Raw genomic sequence first — 14,496 nt, 5'->3', positions numbered from 1 at the left:
TGTGAGCAGCCTATCCTAGATCTTTCATCTCAAAGCTCTTCTTGAGCCGAGCCTTAAGAGCATCTATCTCATCATGAGCTTTCCCTGCGATCAGCATATCATCCACATAGAGAACCAAAATCAATAAAGAACCATCACATACTTTCTTCGTGTAAAGACACGGATCCATAGCACTCCTGCTGTAGCCCTGTGACTGCATAAAGGCATCAAACTTATGATACCACTCCCTAGGTGCCTGCTTCAAGCCATAAAGACTTCTTTAATTTGTATACTAGATGCTCCCTGCCAGGTTTTGCAAAGCCCTTAGGCTACTCCATATAAATCTCATTATGCAAGTTCCCATGTAAGAAAGTCGTCTTGACATCCATCTGGCATAAATCCAAGTCAAGCTGAGCAACCAAAGCCACGACTAAGCGCAGGGTAGTCATCTTAACCACAGGAGAAAAGACCTCATCAAAGTCCACACCATGCTCCTGCTTAAAACCCTTTGCTACTAGTCTAGCCTTGTATGCCGGCTTGGGGTATCCAGGGGTACTTTTCAGCTTGTACACCCACTTGCATGGCAAAGCCTTCTTGCCCTCAGGCAAGGAAACTAAATCCCAAGTCTCATTCTTATGCAAGGAGTCTATCTTAGACTGCATAGCCCTCTCCCACGAGTGACTATCACCCCTGCACATAGCCTCATCATAGGGGAAAGGCTCTCCTGCATATGTAACCAAGATATAATGCATCGAGGGTTGAAATCTATCAAGTGGACATCTGTCTCTAGTAGACCGTCTAAGGCTCTCCTGCCTGCCCAGCTGCATGTCCAACACCCTGATCATGAGCATCTACTGCAGCTGTAGGCTCTCCAAATGGCTGTGCGGGAGCTATTGGATCCTCCTGAAATATGACCCTGCGAATCTCAACAACTCTCTCAAGCTACCGATGCATCTTGTCTTCATGGAAGACTACATCATGACTGCGGATGACTTTTCGCGCCTGTGGATCCCAGAGACGATAACCCATCTCGCTTGCATCCCCATAACCAAGGAAAATGCATTTTACACTCTTAGGATCCATCTTACTTCTCTTGTCCTTGGGCACGTGGCAAAATGCATCACATCCAAAGACATGGAGATGCGCATAAGAGGGAGGTTTTCCAGTCCATACTTCCTCTACAACCTGGAAATCCAAACCACTAGAAGGTGATCTATTTATGACATGCATAGCTATACTAACTGCCTCAACCCAAAAGCTCTGTGGTAGGCGTGCATGGCTAAGCATATTGCGTACACGCTCCTGGATGGTTCTATTCATCCGCTCAGCCAAACCATTCTGGGGGGGTGTAGGGGGCGGTCAACTGACGCTTAATACCCTACTCATCACATAATTTCTCAAAAGTATGTGAGACATACTCACCCCCATTATCTATTCTTAGGCATTTTAGCCTATACCCAGACTAGTTCTCAACCAATGCAAGTCATCTCTGAAACACAGCCAAGACATCAGATTTCAGCTTAATGGGATAAGCCCAAACTTTTCGTGAAAAATCATCTATGAACGTAACAAAATACTTTGCACCACCCATAGACTGACAAGGCATGGGCCCACAGACATCCGAATGTACCAATGCCAAGGGCTCACTCATGCGTGGCCTACCAAACTTCTTATGCATAGACATAGCGTAGACCTAGTCTGCCTGCCATAAAGACAATGCTCACATGAATCAAAACATGCATAATCAAGGGGTGGTAAGTACTGCAAACCAGAAAGAATTTTCATTCCCTTCAAAGACATATGGCCCAAACAGGCATGCCAAAGAGATACATGGGGGATAGAACCCATAGACAAAACATGATCAAGGGAAGAAGCAGATACAATCAAGGGATAGAGGCTGCCAGCCTTGGCACCTCTCGCAATCATAAGTCTGCCACGAGTGATCTTCCATGCAGAGTCTCCAAAAGATACATGATAACTTGTGTCATCAAGCTTTCCAACTGACATGAGACTACGTGTCAAAGCAGGTACATAACATACATCCTGCATAACAAAACTGCTGCCAGAAGGAAACTGCAGCCTAACATCACCAATGCCCACAATATCAAGAGAGCTGTCATCACCCAAGTGCACAGAACCCGAAATAGTATGGTATGAATGAAACCACTCTCGGCAAGGTGTCACATAAAAGGATGCACCTGAGTCCAAGAGCCAACTCTGTGCATACATAGAGTGTATCTCTCTCATCTGCGAAGCACTAGAAGAAGCTGCAAGGATATAATCATCATCAACATCCTCAGGCTGCATAACATTGATCTCTTTAATTTTAACACTGGACTTTGCAGGCACTATGTTGCGATCAGAAGACTTATCTTGCACTTTGTCTTTCCCCTTATCTTTGCACCTTTCATTGCACAGTTCATGGCGTTGTGGCCTAATATGGCCCTTTTCCCCACAATGGTGACAAGTAACATCTGGATTCCTGCCACGGGATTTGCTACATGACTTCCCACGAGACATCTGACTCTCCCATCCATGGCCACTGCCACTACCATGCTTTCCATATCCATCATTGGTGCCTCTAACTGTCATAGCATGTGATACGAGAGGCATCCAAATTTTTACGGTTAACCTCTTCCTGCAAAAGAGCACTCTCAACATCAGATAATTTCAAGGTAGCAGTAGAGGCACATAATGCAGTGCAGAATACATCCCATGATTCATTAAGAGTACCAAGCGAGAAAAGAGGAGTGACATCCTCTGAAAAAGTGATGTCCTGTGAAGTCAAGTTCTTGAGTATAGCATGGAACTGGCTCAAGTGAGCAGACATAATGACATTCTCCTTCATGTGCAGATCCATAAGCTGCTTCAGCCAATACATCTGACTCGATGGACTTTTCTTGTCATAGAGATTCTTGATTTTATCCCACAACTGCTATGCACTCTGTTCTTCCTCAAATACATTGTAATGAATCTATTTTGTGAGAGATAATACAATAGTGGATTTCCATAACTCATCAAGCTCAAGCCATTCCTCATCTGGCATAGTTGCAGGTGGATGCCTGTTCAACCTCAATGGTTTGATCTGCGATTTCTACACCAACACTTGCCAAATCTGGCTCTTCCAATAAAAGTAATTCATACCATTAAGCTTAGTGATGTTGAAAATAGCATGATCAGTGGACGAACTTGCCATAATGTAGGTTGGAAGACTGTAGACAGTTCAAAACTGCTTGCTGTTTACTGTAGAAAATGACCAAAAAGTCACCAAATTCAAGAGAAAATGGCGAGAAAAGTGTAACCAAAGCTGCTGCCCACCAAGTACTAGTGAAAGTACAACATTTCAAAATATTTCAGCATGAAAAATCCATGTCAATTCGGAGTTATATGCTTGCTGTAATAAATGACAGCAGGGTACTATGAGAGTCAATTTCTGACCAAATCACTGCACCAAGACAATAAATGACAACCAAGACATGACCAGCCATAAATGGGCATAAATCATCACCAAATAGTCATCAAGACCCTAAGTACAACTGTGATTCAAGAGAAGAAGTTCCTTCTCAAAAAAATTAAGCCACCTGAGTTCGATGGCAAGGGAAGGACCGTTCAAGTTGACGCTGAGATCTGGATCGAGTCCATGGAAGACTATTTTGAGGCAGCAGGAACTGCACCTGCTAACCAAGCCATGCTCACCAAACTTAAGCTTACAGGCAAAGCAAGACTTTGGTGAAAACAATGGTGCATAGACCAAGCAATCTTGGAAGGGACAGTCACTTGGGAGAAGCTTAAGGAAGTTGTGTGAGGGAGGTATCTGCCACCTACCTACTGCACATAGAAGATGAACGAATTCTATGAATTGAAGCAGCTTGGACTATCCCTTGATGCATATTATTCAAAGTTTGTTTCTCTCTTAAAGTACGTGCCACCAATGGATATGACACAATAGGTGTCAAAGTTTTGTGTTGGGTTAAATCCACCCATAAACACTTGATTGGAATCAATGCGCCCAATGGACCTACAAGACACACTCATTCAAGCTACACCAATAATACAGGAGGAGCAGACCAAGCCAAGGAACAACAGGACTTGGCCTTACAGGGATCAGAACAAGGGAATGTATAGGGCTCAGACTAAAAGAGCGCAAGGTCAGAATTAGGGACAAAGGAAGAAAGCTAGGACCAATGCTGTCAACAACTTTGTTCCTACACGAGGTTATGATAGAGAGAAGGGAAGTAGTAGGAGAGAAGGAGTGAGGAGAGGGAAGAAGAAGGAGTGGGGAAGAGAAGGGAAGAAGAGGGAGAGAAGGAGAAGGAGAGAAGAGAAAGAAGGAGGGAGAGAGAGAAGAGGAGGAAGAGGGAGAGAGAAGGAGAAGGACAGAAGAAGAAGGAGTGGGAGAGAAAAGGGAAGTAGTGGGAGAGAATGAGTGAGGAGAGAAAAGAAGAGGGAGAGAAGGAGAAGGATAGAGGAAAAGAAGGAGTGGGAGAGTGAAGAAGAGGCAGAGAAGGAGAAGGAGAGAAAAGAAGGAGTGGAAGAGAGAAAAGAAGAAGAGGGAGAGAAGGGGAAGGAGAGAAGGAGAAGGAGAGGATAAGAAGGAGTGAGAAAGAGAAGAGTAGGAGGAGAAGAAGAGAAGGAGAGAGGTAGAAGAAGAAGAAGAAGAGGTAGAGGGAGAGAGGAGAGAAGTAGTAGAAGAAGAGAAGAAGAAGAGAAAGAGAGGGAAGGAGGAGAAAAGAAGTGGGAGAGGGAGAAGGAGAGAGAGAGAGTAGAGGAATAAGAGAGAAGGAGAAGAAGAGAAGGAGAGGGAGAGAGAGAGTAGGAGAGTAAGAAAAAAGAAGAAGGAGAGACAATGAAGACCTAGTATCAGTAGATGTAGAATTTCCAGTTTATTCTGTTTTAGGGGAAAGGAATGGACTATGCCGTATGGCAGAGAGGTTGACCTTCGCATCTCTCTCGTTTCCCATTCTCCATGAACCAAGTGTAGCATGAATCCGATTCGACTCTGTTATTCCTACACAAAGTGGTACCTCTGGAGCTCGACGCTAGCTCCTTCCTAGAGACTTTGCTGATAGGAAAGAAACCCTGACCTCAGGTCGATCCCAAGTGAGAACGGCTAGACACTTCCGCTTGAGGCAGACTCAGGAAGACCTAGATCGCAAACCCTGTGTCATTCCCTGCGAGTGCCAGGCGGAGCCTTCTAGACACTCCTCCTGATGGGCAGCTAAGATGTGTTCGACAAGCGGACAAGCGGGCACGTTACATGGTCCTATTTTTCTTGTGGGTATCTATCAAACACCAATGTTGCTCTTCCACTGCCACCACCACTTCCGCCATCACCACCATATCTTACTCATCCCCTCCTCATATCAGTACCACAATCAGTAACATCACCAACACGTACCAATTCTACTCTCTCTCTCTCTCTCTCTCTCTGTGTCTCTCTCTCTCCACATATGTTGGGGACCAATCATCCACATCCCTCCCAACAACATCTCTTCCCTTCTCTCTCTCTCTCTCTCTCTCTCTCTCTCTCTCTCTCTCTAACAATGCATTTGTAGTCCTCTCTTCTTAACTTTCTTACATCACTAATTAAGGGTATGTACTTATTTTGGATAATATCATCACAATGCTAGTGGTTTAATTGTGCATATAAATATGATATCACACTCATGTGTGTGTGTGTGTGTGTGTGTGTGTGTATGTGTGTGTATACATACATACATACATACATACATATATACATATATATATATATGTTCATAGCCCCCCCTCTCTCAATTCTTTGTGGGTATTTTATAATTACAACTTGATGTATTAGTACTTCAATTGTGCACACATGAGCAAAACCACATACACTTGCACATTCCTCTCTCTTGATGGGAGCAAAGGCACCTCTTCCTAGCCACCTATGTATTTATTACACATAGACAATACCCACACACCTCTACACTAGAGGTGGCAAGTGCCCATCATTGTCACTTCATTCTTTATTCTTTCAGTGGCATTTGAATAAGGGAAGGCTGGTCATACATTGTGACTATTGGAGTTCCCACACATACAATGTCTCTCTCTCTTACTATCTTACTCCATCTGCCATAGCTCTTGCTTTGCTATTACTTGTGCTTGTGTGCTTCCACTCAAGCTCTATCTTTTAACTAGTATCCAAGCCAACCATTGGAGGAGCTTGTTCATCCTTTGCTTCAGCTTGGATTCCAAGTTGTAACTCAAGGTTTCATGGTAGCCATTGTTTTTTCCTCTTAAGGTATACATTGAGTCTTTCCTTCTTTTGACTTATTCCAACTTACTCTGTGCTTGTTGAGGAGCTTCCCATTAGGAAAAAAATGAACTCACAAATGGGCCCTTAAAAATAATATAGTTTAAGATGTGGGCCTTTTGGATTGTCCAATAGGAAGGCTAGATGTTGGCATCCATGGAGGGTGAATCTTCTCTCTCCAAATCTTGGGTTTTCTATTAAAAAAGGGGTAGTGGGGGATTAAAAAAAAGAGAATGAATAGTATACAAAATTTGAGTTTCTCTCACCTCGTATTTCCCCTCTTTTTTTGGAGAATTTTCAATTTCAGTTTTTTTCTCTCTCATGAAATTCTTTTGACCCAAAAGTTGAGCAACAAACCACTTTCCCTCTCTTCTCTATACTTGTGAATTTTCGTCTCCATTGAAGCTCTCTACTGAGAGTAATTAGGGTTTTGAGCGTTATGCTTACCTCTGCACTTTCTTCTTCACACAGCTCCAGATTTTGGGCAAAATACAGGTGCCTATCTCTCTGTGCATTTTCTCTTGTTTGCTATTTTTTCAATAGGGTTTGATGTCATTTCTTACTATTATTGTTGTTTTATTGCAGAGGTTGTTTGGGGTAGGAGGCAGAGGTGCTCATCTCTCTCTCATTTCTTTCCCCTGTTTCTCTTTTATGTTGTGTTTTCAATAGAATTTGATGTTGGCTCTAATTTTTGTTTTCTTGCAGAATTTATTTGGAGCAAGAGGCAAAGGTGTTAATTGTGAGCGGAATTTTGGTGCCGGAAAGTGCTTAAAAATAGCTAAAAATTATGAATATCAAGGGAAAAATATTCAATGTCAAAGGCGGCGGCTCGATCTAGGACGATTTTAAGCACCAAAGTGCTTTAAAGGCGCCTGAGCGACACTTGTTGATTTTTCATAATTTTTCAGACAGTCATGCGGGTTGACACGAGCTACTGGCCAATGCGTGATGCCAAGCCGGACGCCCAGGATTTTTCAGAACTCAATTTGGAGTCCGGACGGGGAAATGGCCAAGGAAACGGTCAAGATATGAAAAGGTGGACATTTGAGAGGCCAAATTGGGTGTGCCCTTTGGGAGTTAGACCCCCCCACTAAAAATTTTATGCAACATTGATAAAAAAACGTGGAGAGAGAAAGGAGAAGAGAGCGTGGGAAAAATGGCGCCTATTTTTGCGCCCAATTCTTGGAGATGGAGGATGGAGCCTGCAAACAACCCCCATCACTGATCATAGCCCTTGCTTCCCTCCTGGATGCCAATCATATCACCGCCTCTTGCCCAAGAAATGATGGTCTCTTTGAAGATCTCTGATTTCAGTCTTTCTCTCTCCTCCCTCTCTCTCTTCTAAAGGCAAGTTCATGTGGGAAGAGGAAGGAAGAAGAAAGAATGGTGGAGGCTTGTCCGGCATGGATCGGATTGCTCCACGGGCTGGAAATGGTGATTTGTGATCATCATGAGCATGAAGTGCTGCTGATTTTTAGATTTGCAGCCATGGACATGAAACCCGAAATACGCAAATAAGCGGTAATTCAATTTTTTCAAAGAAAATTTGAGATTTCATGGCTTTTGATTGATAAAATGTTGTTCATGTGGGCTAAAAATTGTTTATGTTGCTGTTTTCCATGAGTACTTGTTGATCATAATCAGAAAATTAGAAAAATACGCATCTTGTAGTTCAAAATAATACACTAAAACACGTAAAATATGGAAAATCAAGGAAAAATGATGTTTTTGGGCATAAAAATGGAGAAATGAATAGGAACACCAACTAAATTTTCATTTTTTCTGCAAGAAGGAACTAAGGGCCACAGCCCATAACCTATTTTGAATTTTCAGTAATTCAGTAATACAGAAAATAAGGGAAAATACAAGGAAAATAGAGGAAAATTACTAAAAATAGGGGAAAAATGCATTTTGGGTGCGGAAAATTAATGAAAATTAAGAACAATGTTTGTGAATGTTTGTGGGGACTGAAGCATGAGTATTTTCCTCAGTTCAACCCCACCTTCTCGTCCTAGTGTGTTTTTCCCGCTTTTTACACATAAAATGATGGTAAAATGCCCTATAAATCTATATAACAATGCAACATTTGATCGATGGGAGGGTAGAGTGGTTAAAATGTGTCTAAATGTGGAGTAAAATGATGGAAAGATTGCTGGTTTTTGTTTGCATGCCATATAGGTCGGTGAATAATTATAAAGTAAGAGCCTAGTAGCACGAGGGTGTCCTGGGTGCTAGGTTCGTGCAACACCGCATAAGAACGGTAGTTGAAAATCATTGAAAGGATGTTTTCCACATGTGCACAATATTGATTTTATAATTGTTTGAGCAATTGGCATCCACCAAATGCATAAATCATGGAAATATTTAAAGGTATCAGAAATCCTGGATGCACAACAATTGCTTTCATTAGGACCTTGACCCACGCTGAGTGAGAGACAGGACACCCTAAGCCATAGGCTAGTTGTGGGGTCTAGGGGAAAGAGGAGTAAGGACAATGGTACATTCATGTATACGATTAAATGGTACCTTGAGTGGATTTTGTGCGAAATGTTTATATGTTGAGCGACGCATCGAGGGGCCAATCCCCAAGGTGTAGGAGAGTCGCAGAGGGGTGGCAGCATTCAGCCGTTGGAGGACCCCCTATGTCCATGCTTCGTGCCATTAGGCAATGTGTAAGGGACTCCCTCTGAGGAGTAGTGGGTGAGAGAAGAGTGGACTACAAACGACGTAATACAAACGCAAGACATTTAGGAAGGCAATGTATGTGTCATCAGTGCTCCTAGTCGCGAGGCCGTGGGGTTGTTGAGCGCGTGAGATAGAGGTCCGGCTAGTGCATGAGCCAGTGCCGGCCCGTTCTAGGTTCCATCAGTGGTGCGTCTGCCGGGAGCTGCCGATAAGTGGTGGTCTCCGAATCTTGGTCTCATAAGGGACCTGTTAGTTTTATTGGTCGATAGCCGCCTTGAAGCGGTGGATATCAAGTTAGTCTGATAAAAACTTTGGTCATTAGTATGACGGTCAATCCAAGAAATTCCCAACACCCAAAGGATACTTTGTCTATCTTGAACAGTTTAGTGGGATCTTTAACACATTGGGTGATTGACTATTTTACCTTTTGCCCTGAAAGTGATACCGTGCTTGAGTTTGGGTCCCTATGGGAAAATACCCATGGAGCTACCTCTAAGATTAATAGCCCATGGAGATTAGAGAAAAGGGAAAGTGAAAGTAGTGCTAAGATGACACAGTCATCTATGATAATTCATGATGATAATGTCATAGAAAAGACTGTGACAATGATGGTTAATATGCACATAGGAGGACATGATGATTATGATCTAAAGATACGTCCGATGCTAGTGCCCGACGCAGTTGGGTACCGTAGTGTGATTGCCAAGATCCATAAAGCATTGGATGATGTCCATGTGTGTGGAAAACCATTGTTAGTAAGGAAGATTTCATTAGGACCTATCCTAAGTTCTAGCAAAGTGGTGGTAGATGAGAATAGGCTTACTAGAACACCACTAGCAGATGATGGGATAGATTCCCTATTGCATAGTGTTGGACTCCCTAAACCACTTTGTGAGTTGGTGGAAAGGGAAGTTCATGGAATTAGTGACTCTTCCACACCAGTAAAGGTGGAAATGGAAGAGGTTAAAGACCCTAATACACTGGTATTAGGTCAAGAGGAATACGAAGATTTTAATGACCCAGTCTTGATCCCAAAAGGGAGGACTAAATGTCCTCCTCTTTATAGGGATCTCCCAGTGTTTTATGGGTTGCCAAATGAGGATCCGATGATTCATTTAAGAGAATACGACCTAACTTGTATTGCAAGTGGGTTTGACGATATACATCGGATGCTTGTATTCCCAAGTACCCTAAAGGGGGAGGCAAGGAAATGGTACTGGAACCTCCCAAGAGGGTCGATCAAATAATTTGAGGAGTCTTGTGATAGATTTCTAGATGAGTATGAAAAGAAGCTCCCTATGATTCAGGTCTTAGGGCAGCTTATGCAGTTTAGACAGGAGTCTTATCCTTCTGTTAAAGAGTATGCTAGAGCTTTTGATAGTATTCTTAGGCTTTGGCCAAGAAGAGCCAGTGCACTACCAGATGATGTGCTATGTGAGCTCTTTCTAAATGGCTTAGAGATTAATACGCAAATCCAAGTGGGACTACAGAATCCTAAGTCGTTAAGGGAAGCAAAAATGCATGCCATCGATTGTGAGGGTCATATTCAGAGATGTTGGGAAAACTTTTGGAGTTTTCCCTGCTCAGTACACGTGCATCCTAGCTTCCAACCATTTCTGCAAGAAGACAACTCACTTGTTGATACCAAGGTAGCCTATGAGGGGAACCTTGGTGGCCAAAATTTCAAAGCAAAAAATGGTCATCTTATGAGTAGTAATGACATGCCTCTCAGTGAATAGGTTCCAAGCCATGTAAGTCCTAGTAAGGCTTGCAATACTTCCACGAGAGATAGGTGTGATGGAAATATGGATCGCACCAATGGGCCTATGAGTGTTGATAAGAACTCTGTGTGTGGTTCTAATTTTGTTGCTAGTAAGGCTTTTGAGAGACCTTTATCATCTCTAAGTGAATCATGCTTCCGGGTGGATGTTGTTCCTTCCAGTGAAAGCATGGTTCTTATGGAAGAAAATTTGCAGTATGGACGTAAACAAGTAAAGACATCTTTTGTAAAGAGGATGCAAAATGCTAAAAGTCCACATGTGCTTCTCAAAGGTCATAAGGATGTGAGGCCATTTAGCCATAGGGATAAGTTTGCATTGAGTTCGTTAGACAAGTGCAGCAAATTGAGGGAATGCAAGAATATTAAGGGGAATGTGAGATGGGTTTGGAGACCCAAAATCTCCAAAAGTATGGCAGGAGTGTCAGATGCAAGGCCAAGGATCCCATCTGGATATATTCTGTTGAACCCCCAAGAGGGTAAGATTGGATATACATCTGACCATATACACTGCCTTGGGATACACCCATGTGATATGCTTAGGCTTGAAGTTCTACCTAGTTTGGGTCGCAGCACTGATCTACGTGAAAACCCAAATAGGGGAGGTTTGAATGAGTACAAAGCTATGATTCTTTCTCCCAAAGGAGAGTGATTGCTCTATCATTCACACATGAGCACCTATTGAGTTGAGTGCAACATTCTTCATCTTCAATAACTTAATCGTTATCCATCAACAACGCTACCTCCCTGGGTATATTGGATGCGTGCTATGGCGAGTCATGGTACCTCCTACAAACGATCCAACTCATAGCACGTCAATGATGATCCACCTCGACCAACTGCATGGGCCAAGTATTTCTAACCCTACCTCTTACGTTTATATATGTGTGATATGTCTTAAATGTGGGAACACTGTCGTGCTGCTACGCATCCGAGGTGTGAAATCCACCCAAAAGTTGTGTGTGTGGGATTTGTTACTTTGTACATACTTAGGTTGTGTGCTTTGCCACTCTATAACTGGTGAAAGAAACACAGATGCCACAGAGAGCTTGAAGACTATTGTAGGCAAGCATGAGGAAAGTTTTGATGATGGTTTTGACATTAAACCAATATCAGAGTCAAATCTATCAGTACAGGACTCTTGCTTTGTTTCAGATGCAAGTACTCATGAAGATGCTATTTCTATTGCACAATTTGATGGGTGTTTGGAATGCAAGCCAATGTTTCTTTTGTGATGCTGTACCTGATGGCTCTATAGAAGGTTGTGTTGAGCATATGCACAAACAGCATGGTTTCTTTATTCTAGATTCAGAATTTCTTAAAGATCCTCATGGAATGCTGAATTATCTTGGCTTGAAGGTGACAAGGGGTTTTGTTTGCTTGTATTGTGATGATCAAGGAAAAGAATTCCAAAGTTTGGAGGCAGTTCGAAAGCATATGATATGAAAGAGCCATTGTAAACTATGATATGAGGATGGGGGCATAGATGAGGAGTTAGAGGACTTTTATGATTTCAGTAGCAGCTACACGTTTCAAGGCACTTAGTGGGAGCTCAGAATTAGTCATTTGACATGATATGAGAGGAAAGCAATCCACCAAAATTCTAGGCTCTCGGGAATTTTGCTATTGTGAGTGAGGAGTCGCTTTTCTGGGGCCGAAAGTGGCGTGTTGATGGGGAAGAGCCATATTGAGAGGAAAAAGGAAAGGGCCGTTGGTCTCCATAGGGGCAGATAGGAAAGATGAATAAGGGAGGAGTATGCCTGCCTACAGAAACAAGGGAGTCACAAGGCAACAGAGAGAGGGGACAGCAACGAGGAAGAATCAGGGGATGAGTGAGTAGTGAACCAGTATTTGTGCATTGGTGCAATCCCGATGTGAAGTCTGTTTCCATTATCGGTAAAGAAAGGGGTAACAAGTGAAGTGCCATGTTGGATGAGGAAAAAGCTCCGTTGGCTGGTTTTCAATGGGATTAAGGAGACAATGAGGAAAGAAATGGAGTACTAACGCATCCAAGTGGAGGTGTTCTCTGACCAGAAGATCGAATGCTGGAGGGAAAAAGAGTTTGGTTCCTTTTCCGATCATCGAAAGAGTGCAAGGTTGCAGAAAAACGTTTTGAAGAAGGGGGCTGTTCCTGAGACAACCGTCAAAAGGGGCAATCAATATCCAGTCGGACCCATTATTCTTGGATTCTTTGTTTTCATGGTTATTGATTCAGCTCTTTGAGAGCGAACACAGCAGGGCCATTGCAATTCAAAAGGGAGCTTGTCCAGCCATGATGACCTCCAAGCGCTTTGAAAATAGGGACCAAATCCTGTACCTCTTTGGTGAAAAAGATGACGTTTTGGAGTGATAGATCGGCTCCTTCGATGTTTCTTGGATGAGGGTGAACGACTTCTATGCTTGCTGCTAATACGTAGATCAGGAGACCTGCTTCTGCAATCACGAAGGATGCTTCTAGCTTAGGAAACAATTTTTTTTAACCTGCAGATAGCAACACAGAAATCTTGGTCCGTCTTCTATCAGTTTGGCCAGGATGGGCAGAAAAGAATGTACAGGTGCAGCAGAAAATGATCGAAGTTGTCTCTGATCTGGCTGAGCGCTCCTCATGTTTTTTTTAAAAAACGATGTGTTGTGCTGTGCATTGTTGGTGTTGCTGAGAGTTGCTGAGAGGGTGTTTGACATAAAAAAAACACGAGCTCAGGCAATTAACTGGAGTTTCTAAAAAAGGTGAAGGAGGGAGAGGCCATGGCAGGAACGTCGAATCAACTTGTGATTGACAGCTACCTCTCATATCTTCTAATGTTGCAACAACCTTTGAGAAATCTGGCCTTTTGTTGGGATCAGTAGGCCAGCATTGATGAACTAAATTTGCTAAAGGGCTCGGACAGTTGAGTGGTAAAGGAGGTCTTGCATGCTTGTTTAACACATCAAAAGTTGCTTGAATTGGAGATAAGACTTCAAATGGTACCTGTCCTATCAAAAGCTCCCATACTACCAACCCAAAGCTGTAAACATCTGCTTTCCTGGAACAAGGCTTACCACTAAACATTTCAGGTGCCATCCAGCGGAAAGTTCCAATATCATCATTCCTTAAACAATACCACTCTGACTCAAAACAAGCTACCTCAAAATCTATGATCTTCACAGTCAGGTCCTCTGCCAAGAGCAGATTCTGTGACTTCGAGTTCCGATGCAGCACACCTTGAGAATACAGATACTCCATACCACGAGCTATATCAAGGGCCATGTTGAATACCAATTTCAGTGAAATGAAAAATGTTGGCTGTTTGTTTTGCAAATAGGCCCTTTTAGACCCCAGAGGAAGGTACTCTGTGATGATGCAGCATATTGGTGGCTTTCTACATGCTCCAACAAACTTCACTATGTTTTTGTGATGAACTCTCGATCTGTTATGATGCCAAATTGAGAAGTTTGTTATTCAGTAAAGAGATCCTTGATTTTGGTCCAATGTTATTGGATTTTGTATAAATCCTTTACAGTACTGGACATTATTTTGATCTGCACTAAAACTGTTTTCTAAACCTCTTGTATACACCTCTGAGGATCCTCCGTACTTGTCCTTTATTGCTGCTGTAGCTATTCTGAGGGCTGAGACATACAAAATTGTTGTCTTAAATTGGATTCAGGATTCTCAAAGGCTGTGGATGTGAACATAGACAATAATTACCTGTCTGAATCAAAAGAACAAGCTGTTATAACAGAGTTCAGCTTCTCTGATGTAAAAGAGGGAGTTGCTAAGCTAGTAAGTTGTTTGTCTCATCAG

General features: G+C 42.7%; 1 pseudogene; it reads right to left on the bottom strand.

The window, feature by feature from the left end:
- Positions 1-777: 777 nt before the first annotated feature.
- On the bottom strand, positions 778-13,959 carry LOC148031325 (serine/threonine/tyrosine-protein kinase HT1 pseudogene; annotated as a pseudogene).
- Between the last annotated feature and the right edge of the window lie 537 nt (positions 13,960-14,496).

The sequence above is a fragment of the Lygodium microphyllum genome, chromosome 9 (assembly GCF_053477565.2).
Source record: "Lygodium microphyllum isolate KBCC chromosome 9, Lygodium_microphyllum_v1.1.10, whole genome shotgun sequence".
Lineage (NCBI taxonomy): Eukaryota > Viridiplantae > Streptophyta > Polypodiopsida > Schizaeales > Lygodiaceae > Lygodium > Lygodium microphyllum.
Note: the sequence above shows the minus strand (reverse complement) of the source record. Positions and strands in the feature narration are given on the sequence as shown.